The sequence below is a fragment of the Astyanax mexicanus genome, chromosome 13 (genome assembly GCF_023375975.1).
Source record: "Astyanax mexicanus isolate ESR-SI-001 chromosome 13, AstMex3_surface, whole genome shotgun sequence".
Taxonomy (NCBI): domain Eukaryota; kingdom Metazoa; phylum Chordata; class Actinopteri; order Characiformes; family Acestrorhamphidae; genus Astyanax; species Astyanax mexicanus.
The window spans coordinates 32,813,891-32,826,285 of NC_064420.1; the positions used below are offsets into that span (position 1 = coordinate 32,813,891).

At 35.4% G+C, this 12,395-nt stretch overlaps 1 long non-coding RNA gene across 1 annotated transcript; it reads right to left on the minus strand.

Annotated features, from left to right (window-relative positions):
- Nucleotides 1-2,061: 2,061 nt before the first annotated feature.
- LOC125780569 (uncharacterized) lies at nt 2,062-7,191 on the minus strand. Its single transcript, XR_007423848.1, has 3 exons — nt 6,998-7,191; nt 5,691-5,822; nt 2,062-5,067 (listed from the first exon to the last, which is right to left on the minus strand). It is a non-coding gene; the product is annotated as an uncharacterized LOC125780569 (long non-coding RNA).
- Between the last annotated feature and the right edge of the window lie 5,204 nt (nt 7,192-12,395).

The following is a 12,395-nucleotide window of genomic DNA, read 5'->3' on the forward strand; positions in this document are numbered from 1 at the left end:
ATTAATCAATAGCATTGTGGCTTTAACCCTAGACCACTAAAGTTAAAATTAGTAACACCATCACTAACATTGGGTATATACTGTATGACAAGTTTTGGAACCCTTCTTTAATTTTACAACATACAACATCACATAAAATAAAAAAGGTACTATGGATGACCCTATAAAATAGTAGAAAAAGTATTGGAAAATCATGTAATCCTTAACAGGTAATGTCCTAACAAAAAAAAAATACTGCTGGGAACTTGGTCCACCTATTCCTGGGGCATGTGAGTGCCTGATTTAAACACACAAACCCTAACATCAAGTAAATTACATCCATAAAATATGTTACTCTCCGTCATCTCATCTAATGTCGGATGAAAATCATGGATGTGATTTAATGAAAGTAAATTATATCCACACAGTAATTATTTTTTTTTATTATTATTTTTTTTTTTTTACATTTTTCATACTATGCAAAATTTTCAGGTTTCAGGTTGCAGTACTCTGTATTTGTAGTGCTTGTAGTAATATTGTTTTCTAGTTTGTCTGTGACCCTTTGTGTACTTATAATTGTAAGCTTCTTTGAACATTTGTGGTGTGCGGCAAGTTGTGCAAATTTGAGTTTCCACCAAACTTCCCCTTTAACCTTCTTGAAAAGAGAACAAGTAAGAGATACAGAAATGAACACGACATATGTTTAATGAATGATCATCCACAACACAGTAAATACATTCTGTAATCCTGCTGTATATCTGTGTTACACCATCACACTATCATTGCTCATATCTCCCTTTCTCACACACACACACACACTCTCTCTCTCTCTCCCTCTCTCTCTCTCTCTCTCTCTCTCTCACACACACACACACACACACACACACACACACACACACAGGCAGGCAGGCATACACAGTCCCTAACAGGTTGTGATTTAATTCACCATTGCTCGTGATCCCCTGCTAAATCTTTGCAATTTTCATTTTATAGAGATTTAATATGGATCATCGTTTGGTTGAGCACCTCCCTCCCCCGTCCCTAATCTAGAACAAACAATCTGTAGGACAGGGGAGCATGAAACATCTGATGCTTGAAAAAGAGAGAGAGAGAGAGAAAGACAGAGAGAGAGAGAGAGAGAGAGAGAAAGGGGGAACTAAACAGCTGCTCAACATTACAGCTATTGGTGTTAATCTGTGCTTCTCTGACCTGATATCTGTAGTAATCACACACACACTCATATTAAATATGAACACACGCATGAGTAACCATGATTCCAGATTCCAGGAGGAGGAGGGGGAGGAGCCTCTCATCATGGCTGTTAACTGACACCTTGTGTGGAGGGAAGGAGACTAACAGGGGGTCTGGTGTCTAGTGACTGTCTGAGCTTCATCTACAGTGAAACCACACCAGTGGAGGGGCGGGGCTAAAGCTGCCTTAGTGATACAGTTATTTTTTTTATAATATTTAGTGATACTTTTTTTTTGCGCAATTATCATTGCTTTAATTAGCATTTAAATTTAATGTATGTTTTATGTAGCATTCATTTCTATTTTGTGTTGAATTTGCGTAGCACTTTTTGTGTTGAAGCTTTTAAATCATATTTGTGGTGTTCTATTGTTTTAACATTGACTTCTATTTTAGCATCTTCTTTGTGTTGAATTCCTTAGCATTCTTAGAATTAAATTCTGTTTTATTGCTAAAATCTTTCATACGGTTGATTTCTATTTTTATACTGCTGACTGTATTTTAGTAGGGTTTTTTTCATAGCATTGATTCCTTTTTTAGTGCTGAATATGTTTTATTTTTTTTATTTGTTAATTTTCTTTCTTGCATTGGTTCCCATAAAACTTATTTAATCAGTTGTTTCTTCTTTGTTGCGTTTTTGTAGCATTAATTGATTTTTACTATTTCTTGGCAAAGTTTCATATTTTAGTGTTGAATTGTCTTAGCCTTGATTTTTATTTATTGTTAAACTATTTTAGTGTTGTTGTTTTTTTTTTCATTTTACTATTTTTCTCAAATTTTGCCATGTTAAATTCTCATTGCATTTTATTTTATTTACATTAGGCAGTACAATTTACATAAATACATTGTTTTACTCAAAACACAGTCACTTATAAAGTTGCCAAAGAAAAAGTCAAACTAAGTTGCCATTGGTTGGTCTGATGGTGGGTTCTATTATTCTACATGCCAGCGATAAGTTAGCTTTCTCACCTATCATATTGTAATTCAATAGATAAGAAATATTTTATGTAATTGTTAATGTGTTATCTACCTTATAAAAATGATATGAGAGAGAATCCAGCTACTTATACATTATTAATAATGAATGTTAATTTATTAAAAAAAAAAAAAAACAACAACAACAAAAAAAACATCATGAGTATTAAAGAAAGTACATAGTTAGCACAGGGATTTCAGGCATTCCATTATTTTCACTGAGGAACAGAATGACAAGCAATGCAACGGCTCTTTTTCAGCGCTTCACTCTCTGCTGTTCAACAAGATCTTAGTGTGTTTAGTGGGGGAGAAATTGGCCTTGCTCAGAGAGTGTCAGCCTGTAGCTCTGTGGTGGATTAAAGCGCTGCATTAAAGCAATACCACAGAAAGCTCTCTACTTCTAATGTAAATAATGACTGAGCGAGGTTAAGGGAGTTCACATGTGCACTTGCTTTATGTGATATCTGTATATTAGAGAAGAAGCAGTCTGTACTGGTCCTGTATAAACTATATGTTGGTTATATATGCCACATGTATTTTACATACAGAAAAATGTTCTAATCCTAGACCTTAACTTCCTTCTAGAGATGCAAGGGAATTACATTTTTTGAAACTGGAACGAAAAACAAACCAAAAAAAAAAAAAAATAGCCAAAGGCCAAACACTGAATACTAAAGATGTTTTTTCACAGGTTTTCATGCATTTCCCCCCTTTATTAACCAATGAACAAATTATATAGCCTAAATGTATGTTTGTCTTACTTTTCAAAGAAAAAGTCTTTACAAAACTACAATTTATTTTATTCATCTTAGCAGTGCTACTCCAATCATGATTTTATATCAGCAGTGCAACGCTAGTCACACAGTGTTCTAAAACACAATGCTGCCAGGAAAGGAGGGGTGGGTGAAATCACTCAGCCTTTTCACTTATTTGCACAAACACCAAAACTGTGTAACTGCCATTTCTGGCCTAATAATTTTGGTTGCCAAATCTTAAAGGCTGCTTTACCTACAATCTCAGAATATTATTTTACAAAAACATGCCCACTTTCTTATATACACACACACACACACATCCAGAACACCCCAAATTAGCATGTTAGAAAGCATAATAATGGGTAGCATATCTTGTGGACCTATACACTGACATTTAGCCTACTAACAGATTTTAGCAACAAACTCCTGAGTCAGGCATTTCTCAAAGTCAACAGAGCTTTAAAGGCATTGACTCGTAACACTGACACACTTCACACATCCCTAAAAAAGTGTGTTTGTGTATGTGCGCACAAATGTACAGTATGTGTGTGTGGCAGGAGGTACAGACTAGCAGACTCTGTCTCCTCATGACTGGGCATACTACTGAGGGGATTAATAAGAAGGGGGTGTGTGTATCTCCCCCCTGATCCCCACACACTCAGCACAGACGTGTGTGTGTTTATGTATGTATGTGTGTCTGATCCCCCACTTACTTCCACTGTCTGACATTAGCTTTCACTCTTAAAATCCAGTCTGCACCTTTCACTAATGCTTCAAAGTACAATGAAAAAGGAAAATGCGCATTCCAGAGGAGAAAATTAAACGTATTTGTTTTCAATATTATTTTAAAATATAAAGAGAACATATCAATATGTTTAGGTGATTCACATTCAGCAAAATTATTAATAAAAAATGGTGCCATTTTAACATAAAATATGTTAACTGTCAAAATGTCAAAAGCACAATTTAATATTTAAACATTAGCATTTTAGAAATAGGAGAAATATTCCCAATAAAACATGCAGTTTTCCATGTGATTCCTGGCCTTTCTCATTTCTTAGTGTTAATCAAAGTATTTCACTTTCTCTTTTTGAAGTAATTTAAAGCAACAGTACACAATTTATAAACAAAATAATCCACTATAGCACTAGTAGGTCAGACTCACACAGAGTCACGCAAATCATGACATAAACTTTGTACAACCTTTTTTATGGATATATCGTATAAACACAGAATAAATAGGAACAATAGTGAAAGTTGTTCTTAAAAAAAAAAAAGTGAAAACACAGAGGTTTCAAATATTTCCTTCAAAAAAGTCATTGTGGATCATGTCAACTGATCCAATCCCAGAAACCACAATAAATAAAATATATAAATAGAGTAACAAGGATTTTACAGAAATTGAAATGTGGGCCAATAAACAAGTCTTTGCAGCTTGTGGGTTAAGGTAGTTGCTCTCTGATGCAAATCTTCAATCAGAAATGATCTGTCCCTTAGCCTTCTTTCACCTCCAACTGTAAATCCCCCAATACTCTTTATATCCTCATAAACCTCAGACTATAGTGCCCCCTTTATTAAACAATACCCCATTACCCTGACCTAAACTCCCTTTCAGCAAGACCCCCTCAATGACTGAGTCTAAAACTCTATGTCTTACACTGGTTTAACCCCCCGAGTGCATGTAAGTGCTGCTTTCCCTGCGCAAACATGATTAAATCACACAATCTACTGCACCAAATCCTCTTACCACTGCATATTACATATCTGTCTAACAAAAGAGTCTCAATCAGGACAATCAAAGGCCGCTCTCGGGCCCGGATTATCTGATCCCATTGTCATGATTAAAATGAAAAGAGAGCCAGGAACATCATAGAAAATCCCCCGTTCATAGTATTAGAGATATCAGGGGGAGTTATGAGGGAGAATAAAACAAAAATATCCTCAGTAAGTCCCTGATATGGATCAGCTATTGTTTTTCAGTTTAGTGATGGACAAGGTAGAAGTGAAAAAAAGAAAACAATGACGTGCTGCATACATACAAGCTGCTGCTGGTTAAGGTATCCCTTATACCTGGGTTATATCTCAAAGTGTAGAATAGTTCAGAGTAGAGCTGGAAAAGAAATACATTGAAATATATTTTTTTGTTTATCGTAATATTAAATAATACAATAATTTGTACTGAATTTTACTCTCTAGAAATCAATGATTCAACATAAATGATTTTGGACAATATGCCTCTGACTGTAATACAAGTTCACATTATGATGCTAAAATACTATTTTATGCAGCTCTGATCTAGCATATTTATTAAATGTTGCAGTTCTACAAAGTATATTAAAGGCACACCATGCAACCCTTGGTTTGTTTTCTTACCAGGCCAGTAAATGTTGACTGTGATAAAGACGCACTGCACAATTGAAAAGGGTTTGTTCATTGCATGGTTGAAAGTAAAACACAATCATTCAAGGGTCATCAGTAAACACTAGTCCAGATAGACCCCTTAGTTTTGGGAGATTTATGGCTAGCAAATGCGACTAGATTATATACTGTTTTCTGATTTACGTAGCTCAGTGTAAAACACACTTTAATGTAAATATTCTAATGAATATACACACAGCTGAATTGAACTTGACTTATGAAGCAAGTTTGAGAAATTACATATAATGGAAAGGTAGTTATCTAACTATCAAAACAACTATCGGCATTGTGATTTTATAGCTGCAAACAACTAACCTGCGTCTTGTTCTCTGCTGGGAGTGCATCCATATTTTTTGCTGTAAAGTAAGACTGACTTGCAAAGCCTGAGACTTGTGAGCCCATGGGTATGGGTCGAGAGCTCCTGAACTTGTAAGCATGTTTCCCCACCTACAGACACAAGGACGGCAGAGAAAACCTTTGTATCGCTTGCAATGGCTCGTTTAATAATCTAAAACAGTATGAAACACATTAAATAACTAAAAAAGTTTGTATAGTGTGCCTTTAACATTTTACACTTATTGATCAAAACAACTTACTTACAGCAATGTAGCAAACAATAAGAAAAAGCACTTATTTAAAGTGTAGCTTGACTAACTATCTAGCTACTAGCTAAGTTATTTTTTTATTTATTAATAAGCTACAATGAGGTTAGCTTGTTAGCTATGGTATGCTTGTTTATTGATTAGCTCGGACTAAGTTAGCTTGGTTACCTACCTAAGTTATGTGTGTTTGTTAATTAGCTACCACTAAATTAGCTAACTAGCTAAGTTATGTTTGTTTGTGAATTAACTATCATTAGGTTAGCAAGCTAAGTTTGCTGAGCTAGCTAGTTAGCTAGGCTGGCTGGCTAGCTAGCTATGTTATGTTTATTTGTTAATTAGCTAGCAGTAGGTTAGCTTAGCTAGCTAATTTATTTTTGTTTGTTAATTAGTTGGTTAGCTAACCTACCACTGGGTTTGCTAGTCACATTAATATATTTCCTATAGAATATCTATCTATCTATCTATCTATCTATATATCTATCTATCTATCTATCTATCTATCTATCTATCTATCTATCTATCTATCTATCTATCTATCTATCTATCTATCTATCTATCTATGTGCTGCCATCTAAAGAAAAATGGTTTAAAGTCGACAGGAAACATTTCAGTTTGTACAAGTTTTCTAAGGGATTAAATATGATGGAATTTATTTGGGGGGATTTTTTTATATAAAATGTTTACACACTAAATCATAATATGTTAAAGTTTTTACTACCCTAAACATTTGTGCTAGTGCGCCGCCATTTTGCCCGTGCAGCACTGGTGAGGTCACGAGGTTGGTTGTTTGAAGAGCCCAGGTAATAGCAAGCGGTCACGGTTAAAGGAAAAGAGCTAACTATTTTAACATGACTAGCGTTAGCTATTTAGCTAACTGACTTAGCTAGCCAAGTAGCTAACGCTAGCTTTGTTAAGATAGCTAGCTAAATAGCTAATGCTAGCTATGGTAAGATAGCTAGATATGTAGCTAACGCTAGCTATGTTATATTTTAACTGTCATCTTATCTAGACTTTCGGTACCTCTGGCTGCTCTGCTAGGTGTGAGCGTCATTTGTCTCGTTCCTTGCGGCTCACAGCTTCTGCTTTCATAGTACCCTCAGTCAGACGGAGGAAAAAAGCCTCGGACTTCAGCTTATTTGTCCAGTGAACGACAATTATACTAAATACTTGAAGTGTTTCATGTCCACTTTAAGCGACTCCTGAGACAAAGAGAGTTCTTTTCTGGAAGTGGAAAATAATGACAGTTCCTGATTTGGCATATACATTCAAAGAAACACATTAAATAACTGAAAATGCATAGTGTGCCTTTAACATTTTACACTTATTAATGGAAACACCTTACCTACATTAATGTACCAAACCAATGAAAGGAAAATACATTTAAAGTGTAGCTAGACTAAATATCTATTTAGCAAGATAGCTAAGTAATGTTTCTCTGTTTGATAGCTAATTAGCTAGCATTAGGTTAGCTAACTAACTAGCTAAGTTATGTTTGTTGAAATTAATTTAAATAAACCACACATTATAACTTTTCATTCAACAGTACAGCATTAGGTTGGTTAGGCTAGCTAGCTAGCTAAAGCTAAGTTATGTTTGTTTGTTTGTTAATTAGCTAGCATTAGGTTAGCTAAGAAAGTTGTGTTTGTTGAAATTACTTTAAATTAAACAGACATTAGTACATTTGTAATACAGCTATATTTTGTAAGAAGTTAACTCACCAATTAGTTAGTGGTGACTGAAGAAAAGTGGTTTACCGAATCCTGAGAGAAAGTTTGAGATATATAATCAAAGACTTCAGGGTATATTTTAAAATTTTACTAAATTATCTTTCATACCTCTCTGCATGGACCTATCAGCTTAATCAGTTTTAAATTGGATGCTATTACTCCGAGTAGCTAACTGTCTTAAAATTGTCTGCACTGCAGATGGCTCCCAACTTTAGCTGTTACTAACCACAGGCTGTATTTTGTATATTTTCTTATGAGCAGTGAGTGTTCATAACTATATTTAATTTTACTGTAATTGAAAGGGATTTTAGAAACTTATCATTCATCAACTGTTGTGCGTGTGTGTGGGTGTAATAAAATAAAAAAATAAAAGAAGCTTATTTTTGAGTCAGGTCGTTTACTCAAAGCATCAACAAGAGAACAGCAAAAAAGTGGCTATGAGGTTATTTATAAAGTAACAGTATGTTTTACAGAATTAGTAACAGAACATACTTTAAAGAGTAAGTAATCTAAAAGAGGTTGCTCAACATAGAAAACCATTAACCAAAGACAAAAGCATGCAAAGGGTATATTAAATTGTAATGATCGCATGAAGAACCAAACCAATCTCTTAGGTAAATAACATTTGCTGTATTATTTTACATTAGTTGTAGAGCTGTTTGTTATGTTCTGTATTTTAATTGAAATGTGTTGATACAAATTATCTGTAAATGAGAAAAGCTACATGCTTAATATAAAATGAGTCACACACATATAATAAATCTAAATTTTAGACTAGAAATTAATTTACAGTACTACTACTTTATTAAGATAAATAAAGGATACAGTTACAGTTTTCTTTACATGTGCATGTGTGTGTGCATGTGTGTGTGTATGTGTGTTTGCCAGGGCTCCTGTACTCTCCACAGGGCGTAAGGATTATCTGAGGAAGTGCAGTGGAGTGGTAGTAATAGGGAGACCTCCTCGAAAGCGTATGTGCGCTCAAACACACACATACATGCACACTCACACACACACACAGAAATTTCAGCATGCAGTGTTCATTCATACAGAACCGCACCAAGCGGTGGACCCACAACCTGTTCGTCATTCACACCAAGTCAATGTGAAAAAGCACTCTCATATACTGTAAATCACAAGTGTAGCACCTATAGATGTGCTACAGAAGCCGATTTCTGTAAGCTGAGATTGTTTATGTGGATGGAGTGTTTGTTGGGTTTGCTTGTGCATAATCAGTCTAAACATGTCTTCTGCCCTGTGATCTTACAGGGATCTTTATTTAATAGGCAAGTATACTGTATAAGGAACCATAATAGTGCTTTAGTGGGGCCTTGAAGTAAATACATGCAATTACAGTAATTACATAGCACACAGCTTTATATGTGTCGTAAGAAGCATGTTACAGCTGTTGTCATGTGGCTGTTGTTATTATTGTTGCACATTGCAAAGCATTACATTGAACTATTATTGGTGTATTGTTATCCAATTTATATTATTCTTCTTATCCATTTTCTTTTTTGATTTTTTTGTCAGTTTTTACCTAAAACAAATCATCCTATAACTATAATATATTGAGATATCAACACCATTCCAACTCTAGATTATTTGTTCTGATTGTGTGATGTGATTAGGTGGGTTTTGCACTTTTTGTTTTTCATAAAAACAGCTAAAATTCATGTTTGTTTTTTTCAAGAACGAATAGGGTGTTAAAGTGCATGCCCAACTATTGTGCTTCTGCTGTTTTATTTCTTCATCCATCCTGACCCACACTCATCAATTCCCTCAATTTACTTCTATTAATTTTTATTCATTCCCAAGCCTAGAGTTTTATTTGCCTCAAAGCTTCCAAACTGTATGTACTATTTCAGTGCAGGTCTACAAGCTCATTTATACAGCCATACTGAATTACACTCATCTTTTTGTCGTTTTTTCCTTTCTTGTTCCACCCTTTCAGCTGTGTTACCATTCTGCATTTCCTTCTAGTTCTAGTTATTGTGGTTGATATAGTAAAATCAGTAGTTTACAGTTATATAAAATCTTTTCTATATATACCTGTTTACCACCTTAAAGGTTCTGCAACTGTTACAATTCTAAAAACCCTTTTATAGTACTGTACAGTATCCTTTTTGCTAACAGTGTACCCTTTCTCTTTTTTCTCTTTCTCTCTGAAAGTCATCTCCACCATTATCCTGCCTGAGTAATTAAGAAGGAGAATGGCATCTCACAAACACCCCCCTTACACACACACCTCCCCCACTAATGGACCAGCCCTGCTCTGCATGATGGACGGGCGGCTGTCACATCAACCTGGAGACATTGGGGGGAAGGCGGGTAGGTGGTCATAACAGCACCTCTAATCACATAAAACCAAACATGTGTGATTACATGCGCTTCAAATCACAGACAGGCTACAAGATCTGCCACAAAGTCTTTATGAAGGTGAAAACGTCAGCGCCACATTAATTTTCTCCTGACTGAAGTAAAAAAAAAAACCTAAAGCTAGAATCCAATTCAAACCCCCCAAATAACACATGTATTTTGATTGAAAAACAGAAACAAAGAAAGTCCAAGTGCAACCATCGTCAGCATGGAATGGATAGACTTTTCCAGACAAAGAGAACTGTGTACATGTGAATTTCTGAAATGATACAATTAAAACACCCCTTAAATTGTTGATTGACAGTATTTTAATAAAATCTGGATCATTTTTTACAGTCCCTGAACTTGTTAATGCTGTTTAAATCTAGGCCACAAAAAAAGAATAAAAAGATCTTATTGAACCTGTTCAAAACAAAAAAACTATGTACAATTTAAAAAAGTTGGAAAACTGTGGAAAATGAAGAAAAAAAAGTAACATGTTTGAATTTCTGTATATCTAAGCAAATAGTATATTTCTTGAACAATAATACTACATATTTTAAAATAGCAAACTGGTTTACAGACCATTTATTACATTTGGCCTAACAATGCATGCTTTTACACACAATCCTAAGATAGTAACACCATTATTAACTGGTGTGCCAATTTCCTTCCTGCACTTGGAATGTGTGCCTTATATGTCTGAGCTCCATAGAGAGAAGCTGATATTGCTCACTGAGCAGAAAACACAGCAGAGCTGCTTGCATATGTGCACCCTAAATAACGTTACACCACCATTGCGTTTCATAAGAGCACAAACACTAAGAAGAAACCATTTAATAAGGAAACTCTGTGTATTATCTTCTTACTTGTATGTAGCGGGAGAATAACAAGTTAAGAAAGGGCTTATCTGGAACATTAGTATTAGTTGGAGGGGCATTAGTGAGTCTGTCTGTTTCTCTTTGTCTCTCTCTCCCTTTCTCTCTCTCACCCCTAAAGCTTCCCAAAACTCAAGGGCCAGAAAAACAATTGGAGCTTTTCATGTTGGACCATCTTCAAACTCCCCTTCCCCCATATCCTGGAGAAAGCTCCGAGCCTAAAATAAATGACATAAATCAAATCCATTTTCATTATCACAATATTTCAAAGGCATGGTCCCGCTGACGAAACACAGTAAAACCCCATTTATTCCTGCTAATCCTTCAAAGAGTGCCTGATACTACCTGATTCTCCATGTGTGCACTGAGGGCTCCACTGTGAATGACATCAACAATGGAGGAACTTCATGTAAGTGGATTCCATTGTGATGATTAAAATGAATTTGTTTCAAACTGTGAGATGACCAACACCCCTCCATCTCTCGCTTTGTCTTTGTCTCTCTTTTTCTTCTTCTCTCTTTCTCTCTCTCTCTCGGGTTGCCCTTAGGCCTTCTCAGACTTTGTGATCATGGAGTAGTACTTTTAAGGGATGCTGTTCATATTTTTAGAGAACTATTTTTATAAACGATTCTTTAAAAACTCTTATACAATTTATTTTCTTTATTAATTCTGATCTTTCACTAGAACTGCTAACTAAAGAACCATTTTACGTACAACCCCAATTCCAAAAAAGTTGGGACACTGTGTAAACGTAAATCTATGTAAATAAAACAGACATGAATTGCGAATTTCATAGACCTCATAGATGCCGTAGATTTTTTTGGCTCCGAGATGACTGCAGCATTTTGGATCTTCCTGACATATGGTTAATTCTTTACATGATAATGCTTTAACTTGCATTTGTAGATTGCACTGCAAGCTGTGTACAGAATCATTCCTATTTTTAACAAAGTGCCACCTGAGGGCCCAAAGATCACCAGCATCAATGTCTCAAGTTTCTCAAGTTTCTCTAAATCTTTTAATGTTATCATATACTATAGACGTTAGAATATTCTTGCAGATTGGTGAACCTCTGCCTAGCTTTGCTTTTGAGAGACTTTGCTCTCTAAAATGCTCTTTTTATACCCAAACGTGAGGTTTTTGTTGCATCCAAAGCATTCATAAGATATCTGCAAGATCTATAATCTAAAATAAAGGTGTCCTTTATCTTCTGTCCTTTAGAGGTGGGTCTGATGTGGGTCATGATGCAGATCCAGCACATCCCACAGGTAAATGCAACACTCACGCTTGGACATCTGTGATGCAAAGGAAAACAGGGCTCTTTAGACAAGATGACCTTATTCCATTGCTCTAAGGTCCAGTCCAGATGCTTGTGTGTCTATGTAGGCACTTTTGATGGTGGACAGGGGTTAGCATGAGTTTACCCCTGACTGGTCTCAATGTGTGCTGTGATCT